Below are 8221 nucleotides of genomic sequence, written 5' to 3'. Positions count from 1 at the left end.
AAACTGTGACAATGTGCGAGGCAATCAGACTGATGTGTCAAGCCTCACCATGGATCCACTGGCATCTACTGGAAGATCCTGTAAATGGGAGAATTAGGAGGGAAGACATTTTCAGTGATCACCAACATTTCCTGACCCATGATGGTGACTGGTAAAAATGCAGATTCAGACTCCCTACAGCCTTGCTCTTGGATCTGAGTGCTGAACGGGTTTACCAACCTGCCGGAATGCGCCGTCTCTGTTCAGTGATATGTGTTAACCAATAGATTCCCATAATAACTGACTCTTAATAGCTAGAATTAACCAACAGATATGTGTTTAAGATAATCAATAATTAATCAACTCTGTTGTCCATTTTTAGGACCAACATAATTCTGTGAAAGTATCCATAATTCTATCGCAGCAACACTAAGTGAAATAAGTCCTGCCGTCCTGGATGGCATTGTTAGTATGACTAGATGACATCAGCATTTCCTCCTTTGTGGAAGATCAGACCAACATTAATCCACATGCGTTCGACAGAATGTGACAAGACTACACACTTATAGAAAGTATGACAGAATACCAACACTACAGTTTCCTGTAATGTGTTTTGGGGTTACTGTTAGGGTAAGTATCGGGTTAGGCTTCACTAATATTCTGTTTTGACAAAGATTTAGGAAAGATATTGGCCTAAATGGATGTCACAACAATGCGTAGTTTAATATTCTCTTAGTGCTCACACAGTAGAGTTCCAGATGTAGCCCAAAACCAGTGGCACCAGTATCCAAACATCACACCATGGAAATGCAAGATGAGAGGATGAATCTACTTTTACATTAATAATTCCAAACATGAAATAAATGAATAAAATAAACAGAATTGTTGCAGCCCAACATAGTGTGGACCACCACAGCACTAGACCACACTTCATCACCATTCAGAAGGCTGGAAAATGTGTGACTGTACAGAAATTGAGATTATCCTGATGATAAAGTTTGGTTGTTGCCCAGCTTGTATTTGATGCGCATGGCGGGAGTGGCGACCAGTGGTGCTGGTAATGCGTTACTCTACTATAACCACGTACTCTCCGTTCGGTTTCCATGGCGACGAAAACCGCGTCGTTTTAGAGTTTTTTCTACTTGGAAATCCTTGTGACGTCCCGGGGGATAATGTTCGGTGATTGGTTACCTTCTACTGGTTAACAAGGGCATGTACAAATACATCAGGCGGGTGGAAAACGTGGGATAAAGTTATTTCCAACGATGGCTGGTGAGTTTACCAAAGAGAGACATCCTGCTGCATTCGTTGCTGTGGGTTGCTGTTTTCCACTTCGTTTTCAGGCTCTGATTCAGGTTCCAACATGTAGGGCTGGATGCTATGTGTTGACATTGTAGTTTGTTTTTTGCATTTTTTTTTATTGAGTTCATATTAGCCTAATCCTTCTGTTTATGAGATGTTACAATAACGGCGAAAGCAGTTGCAGTGCGCGTTCCCGATGTAGGGCAGTGGCAGGAGGCGGTGTTTAATGCGGAAGAGTCTCAATCCACTCGTTTTGCCCACAGGCTGATCTGACAGCCTACGGAGAGGGTCGGTCTGAAGTAAATAAAGCGATTTGTGACAATAAATCGATCAATCCCAGCCCTTCTGGTCTTAGAAATAAAAATAAATTAGCCTGAAATGCACATAATAGTTCCACATTAATAATTACATTTATGAACAATGTAGACTATGAATGGTACGTTTTGCCACATGTCAGGTCTTAAGAGTATTATGTTAAGTGAAGTCAAGAAAGACTTTTTATTTATTTTTAGTTTTTTTTATGAAAAAAATTATTTTTTCAGTAGATTGTTTTTAAGTTCAACTTAAAATGTCGTAACTGGAGGTATATGTTGATGTTAGAAATACAGTCAGTGTTGGGAAAACAGGTCATTTTTATGTTGAGTTGGTGGGGGTGTTGTTGGCAGCTGCTGAAAGTAACTAATACAGTAACTTGTAATCTAACTTAGTTACTTTTAAAATAAAGTAATCAGTAAAGTAACTAAGTTACTTTTGAAAGAAAATATCAGTAATCAGATTACTTTTTCAAGGTAACTGTGGCAATACTGGTGGCGACTCTGATCCAGCTCGATGTAGTTTGATCATCATCGTTCACTCACTGGAACAGAAGTGAAGTCTGCAGCTTCTGGCGAACAGAAATCAGACCAGCTGATGGAGAGAATAAACATAGAAATGAATGACTGAATGAATTAATGAATGACTGAATGAAATAATGAATGACTGAATGAATTAATGAATGACTGAATGAAATAATGAATTAATGAATGAATTAACGAATGACTGAATTAAATAATGAATGACTGAATGAATTAACGAATGACTGAATAAAATGTGAAATCCACAGGATAAAATCACTGCAGTTCTTTAGCAGCACTTTACTGTTTCTGACAACCTCAACGCTGTACTGTGATGGAAAGCAATAAAAGCAAAGATATGATGAAAAGCTGAAGAGAAAATATGGCAGTGGATGCCACAGCAGTTCTTTCCAGAATGTCAGGAACTAGAAGTTACAGACTCCCTGGTTCCTGCAGTTCTTCCAGAGGACATGGTGGTCTCCACCTGGTGCCACATTCACACTAAGGGACGGTGCACAAACACCATTGTATGTAATCTTGGGGTTGTAGTTCATAAAGTCTGAGGTCCACTGGATTAAACAAGACTTTCTCCATTTGTAAAAGACCTCAAAGGGACATCTGCTGAGCCGAGTGAAAGATGATTAACATCATTGATCACCTGAAAACAAAAGTTTAATTTTCTCAGGTAAAAGCAGCTGAATTAAAAACAGCTGAAACTAAAACTCTGAACAGGTTCTGATGTTGCTGGTCTGAGATCAGCAGGTCAGAGGTTCATCTGATCTGTTTACATTTAAACACTGAATTCTGAAATCACCTGTCTCATGTTGCCTAGCAACAAGGAGACTGGCAGGTCATTTAGTTTTGATCTTAGGATCCATGCAGCATCACGATGACATCACAGCCCTGATTAAAGGCAACGATGACATCAGAAAATGAGATGTAATTCCACCTTATATAAAGGTCAGAGTTCCGGCTCATTTCTTTGTAGGATCATCGAGTGCGGAGACGAGTTGAAGAAGCATCTGGATTGATTTTCGAATCTTTTCAAGATTGTTTGGTACAGAAAGAAGAATTGAAGGAACGGTTTATTGTTGGACATCAAGTTTACCCAAAGACTTTGACGGATCTTTCTTAATTCTTTGAGAAATTTTGCATTTTACAAGAATAATCAAAGATTTTAACAGATCTTTGGGCACCATGTCGAGAAACATCAATTGTTTGAATCCAAGCAAAGCAGAAATGGACGTAAAGAAGAGCCAGACATCAAGGCTTTGGGGCGATATTGTAGAGGAAGAACTGGGCGCCCCTGAAGAGGTCGATCTAGACTCATTTGTTTTCACTTTTGGCAACACTACTGAAGGAAATGAAATGGAGCCCATCACCCTCCTTACGACGCCATATCACGACGGAGAAAATGTCGCCCTGAATGAGGAGCAAACTCCATCTGAAACCTCTGTTGAGGAAGAACTGTGGAGTAGAGATGAGGAGCTGGACTTCCCTGAAGACGACATTCAGGAGACATTTATCTTCAGTTTTGGCAACAGTGATGAGGAAAGAGAAATGGAGCCCATCACCCGGCTAAAACCCTTAAATTACGACATGGAAAATGTTGCTTTTAAAGAGGAGCAGCGCGACAACCTGACTGCACCATCCACGTCTTCAAAGGACACGCTGGTTGGTGACCAGTCCCATGAAGAAACACAAGATCTTCCACGTTCCCAGGACACCACTGAGAAAGCTGGCTGTGTCCAGAGGGAGCAGTCCCATCCAGCAGCTCCTGGAAACCCTGCAAAACCCCGTGCAGAAGAAACCGGGAATGACGGGATACTATCCAAGACAGCTGACTGTGCAGCCGACATCCCACAGAGAGAACGGAGGTTCCCAGATCCTGCAGACAGCGTTCGGAGATCACAAGGCCACCAAAACCAACTGGCCAAACTGAGAAGTGGGGTGGAGGATCTCAGAGCAAGACTGCAGAAGAAAAACCAGTTTCTCACGGCGGAGAAAGAGAAGAGGATTAAAGCGGAGCAAGAATCTCAGTCCACCCAGAACCAGCTGGACTACCAAACCAATGAGGTGGAAGATCTGAAGCTCAAGCTGCAGAAGAAAAACCAACTTCTCACTCTGGAAAAGGAAAAGCGAAATAAAGCTGAAAAGGAATCCGAGAGCTGCTGGAAAATGTTTGCAGAGGCGGACCAGCAACGAGAAAAAGAACGCCGTCTCAGGAAGCATTTTGAGCAGGAGCTGAAGAAACACAAGAACATCATGGAGGAACTGCAGCAGTCCTCCGATGCATCAAACCCAGAAGGGCAGAGTGAACCCAGACTGGTAGAGCTCCAGATCCAGAACCTGGAGCTGGAAAATGTAAAACAATGTTTGGAAAAGGAGATTAAATCCAACCAGGAACTGACGTCCAAGATGACGTGTCAAGAGGAGACGATAAAAGATCTGGAGTGGAAGGTCGCAGAATTTACTGTCCAGCTCAAGCTGGCAGGCAGCAGCTGCTCCGGCGTCCTGGATCTGGTGTCGGAATCAGGCCGTCCCGCTCGGTCAACAGGGCCACAGGCGGTCAACAGGGCCACAGGCGGTCTCAGAACCACAGGCGGTCTCAGAGCCACAGGCGGTCTCAGAGCCACAGGCGGTCTCAGAACCACAGGCGGTCTCAGAGCCACAGGCGGTCTCAGAACCACAGGCGGTCTCAGAGCCACAGGCGGTCTCAGAACCACAGGCGGTCTCAGAGCCACAGGCGGTCTCAGAACCACAGGCGATCTCAGAGCCACAGGCGATCTCAGAGCCACAGGCGGTCTCAGAGCCACAGGCGGTCTCAGAACCACAGGCGGTCTCAGAGCCACAGGCGGTCTCAGAGCCACAGGCAGTCTCAGAACCACAGGCGGTCTCAGAACCACAGGCGGTCTCAGAGCCACAGGCGGTCTCAGAGCCACAGGCGGTCTCAGAGCCACAGGCGGTCTCAGAGCCACAGGCGGTCTCAGAGCCACAGGCGGTCTCAGAGCCACAGGCGGTCTCAGAGCCACAGGCGGTCTCAGAACCACAGGCGGTCTCAGAGCCACAGGCGGTCTCAGAGCCACAGGCGGTCTCAGAACCACAGGCGGTCTCAGAGCCACAGGCGGTCTCAGAGCCACAGGCGGTCTCAGAACCACAGGCGGTCTCAGAGCCACAGGCGGTCTCAGAGCCACAGGCGGTCTCAGAGCCACAGGCGGTCTCAGAGCCACAGGCGGTCTCAGAACCACAGGCGGTCTCAGAGCCACAGGCGGTCTCAGAGCCACAGGCGGTCTCAGAACCACAGGCGGTCTCAGAGCCACAGGCGGTCTCAGAACCACAGGCGGTCTCAGAGCCACAGGCGGTCTCAGAACCACAGGCGGTCTCAGAGCCACAGGCGGTCTCAGAACCACAGGCGATCTCAGAGCCACAGGCGATCTCAGAGCCACAGGCGGTCTCAGAGCCACAGGCGGTCTCAGAACCACAGGCGATCTCAGAGCCACAGGCGGTCTCAGAACCACAGGCGGTCTCAGAACCACAGGCGGTCTCAGAACCACAGGCGGTCTCAGAACCACAGGCGGTCTCAGAACCACAGGCGGTCTCAGAGCAAGTGGACTTCCATCCTCAGGAAGTTTCTGGACCAGTGGAGGACTTCACACCAGATGTGAAGTCTAAAAAACCAAAGATACCGTCTCAGTGGAGAAGTCTGAAAGAATCCACCGGTACATCTCCACCAACACGGTAGCAAAGACCACACCCCAAAAACTGCTGAAGGTCCCCAAAAAAACAAAAACAAAAAAATAAATCAATAATAATAATTTAAAAAAAAAAAATAAAAAAATAAAAAAAAAAAAAATAAAATAAAAAAAAATATATATATATATATATATATATATATATATATATATATGTAAGATATATTTAATAAATACATATAATAATATATATTATATAAAATAACAATTATTATAATAATTATAAGATTATAATCTATAATATAATATAATATAATATAATATAATATAATATAACATAACATAACATTTTCCCCCTCCCTGAGTCGCCACCTTATCGTGGTGGAGGGGTTTGTGTGTCCTGAAGATCCTAGTAGCTATGTTGTCGGGGGCTTTATGCCTCTGGTAGGGTCCCCCATGGCAAACAGGTTTCTAGGGAAGGGACCAGACTAAGTGCTTCTCAGAAACTCCTGTGATAATGACAACTATTGGCTTAAATGTTCCCTTACCCGGACGCAGGTCACCACACACTGACCACACACTACTGCATCCATATTTATATATATTAATATTTCATTTATGAAACTAACACATATGTATAATGTTACATTCTTACGTTAAAATGTTTTTTAAAAAAAGGGAAAAAAGAAAAAGAAAACACGGATCTGCATCAAGGTGAATTTGTTCACATGACATCAGTCTTAGCTCTGGGTGTTTGACGGATGGAAAGGTGATGATGTTTAGTCGAGTTAAAGGTGTGGTATGATGGACCAAAGACCACAGAAACCATGAGGCGCCCAGTTCAGAAAGAGAAGGAAAGAAGAGAAACAGTCTAAAGATAAAGGTATGCAGGTCCCTATGAGGGATGTTATTGTACATGTAATGAAACACTTTTTATTATCTTCTTGCTAACATGCTGCTGCTTCGCCACAGAATATATTAGTTTGTGTTTGCAACACAACAAGTTGACATGTTAGTCTGGGAATGTGGTGAACAACAGTACGTCCTGACTGGAGTGTTTCATGCTCTACATGGGTCTGTGCTCTCTTAAATAACTTATATGATATTCATGGGATGTCAGGATCATTGGTATGACATTTTGTAGCTTTATGATGCTTTTTGAATCATTTTTAGTGTGTTTTGCTTAGTTAATAATAGGATGTCAAACGATAACTTGTGCATTATTATGGTTTGTTTTATTTGGGTAACTGATGCATGTTAAGTATGAAGGACAACACGCACATCAACTCTTTGTTCACTTGAAAGCTCTCAAATTTAGAGATCTAGTCCATTTCAAAATCATACAGTTCATGTATTCAGTAAATCATAAAAAGTAGCACAAAGTATCCAGGGGTTGTTTCAGACGAGGGAGAGTTCAGATGCACTACGAGGTACATGCATCCTAAAAACAGATAAACACACAAACTAAACACCATTGTATCACAACCACTGGAGGTAAACTGTGGAACAACTTAAGTGATGACATGATGTTATGTCCTACTCCTATCACATTTAAAAATATCCTAAAAAACATATATTACAAACATGCAGGACAGAATTACTTTGTTTTATGTATAATGTATGTACAGCTGTGCTCATATGTCTTCATCCCCTTTCATTAAAGAAAAGCTGAATTTACAACAGTCACTCAAATAACTGGAGACTTTAAAAGGAACAAGAACTAAAAATGTGCAAAAAATATCATTTAGTAATATAAGAAACTGTTTTTTCATTTCATTGAGTTGAAGAAAAAACAAACAAACAAACAAACAAATGTGTCCTGGACAAATGAGAGACTTTTCTGTTGAACAGTGGGACAAAATACCTGTCAACAGGTGCAGAAGTCTGACTGAGAGGAACAGAAAACACCTGACTGGAGCGGAAACATTACAGGATTGTTCAACTAAATATTGCTTTATGACTGATGTAATATGTAATAAATTATCTTATTTGTGTACTTTTAAAAATAATATTTCTATTGAACCAGAATTAGAAAATAATGTCATGATTTTTATAACGTTTTTTTATTTAATATTACTTTAGTCAAGTTCAGCTTATTTTACAGGCAGCTGTTTTTTTTCCTTCTTTAATGAAAGGTTATGAATAAATATGAGCACAACTGTATGTGCATGTCAGTCTGTATATGTACATGCTTCATATGTGCACATTTATACATGTACATGTATGTATGTATATACATCTATGTACATGTAAATAACTATATGAATGAGAAATTTAACTTAATTTGTGGAAATTATCACAAAAAGTGAAAATGTGGGAAATTATCCATTTATAAAGTGAACATCTTAAGACATATGGCATGCTATGATATGACAATGATTTTTTTGAGTATCGCTAAGAAAATCAATAACCATT

Source organism: Telmatherina bonti, assembly GCF_933228915.1.
Source record: "Telmatherina bonti genome assembly, chromosome: 4".
In the NCBI taxonomy this organism is placed as follows: Eukaryota; Metazoa; Chordata; class Actinopteri; order Atheriniformes; family Telmatherinidae; genus Telmatherina; species Telmatherina bonti.
This window is presented reverse-complemented; position numbering follows the sequence as displayed.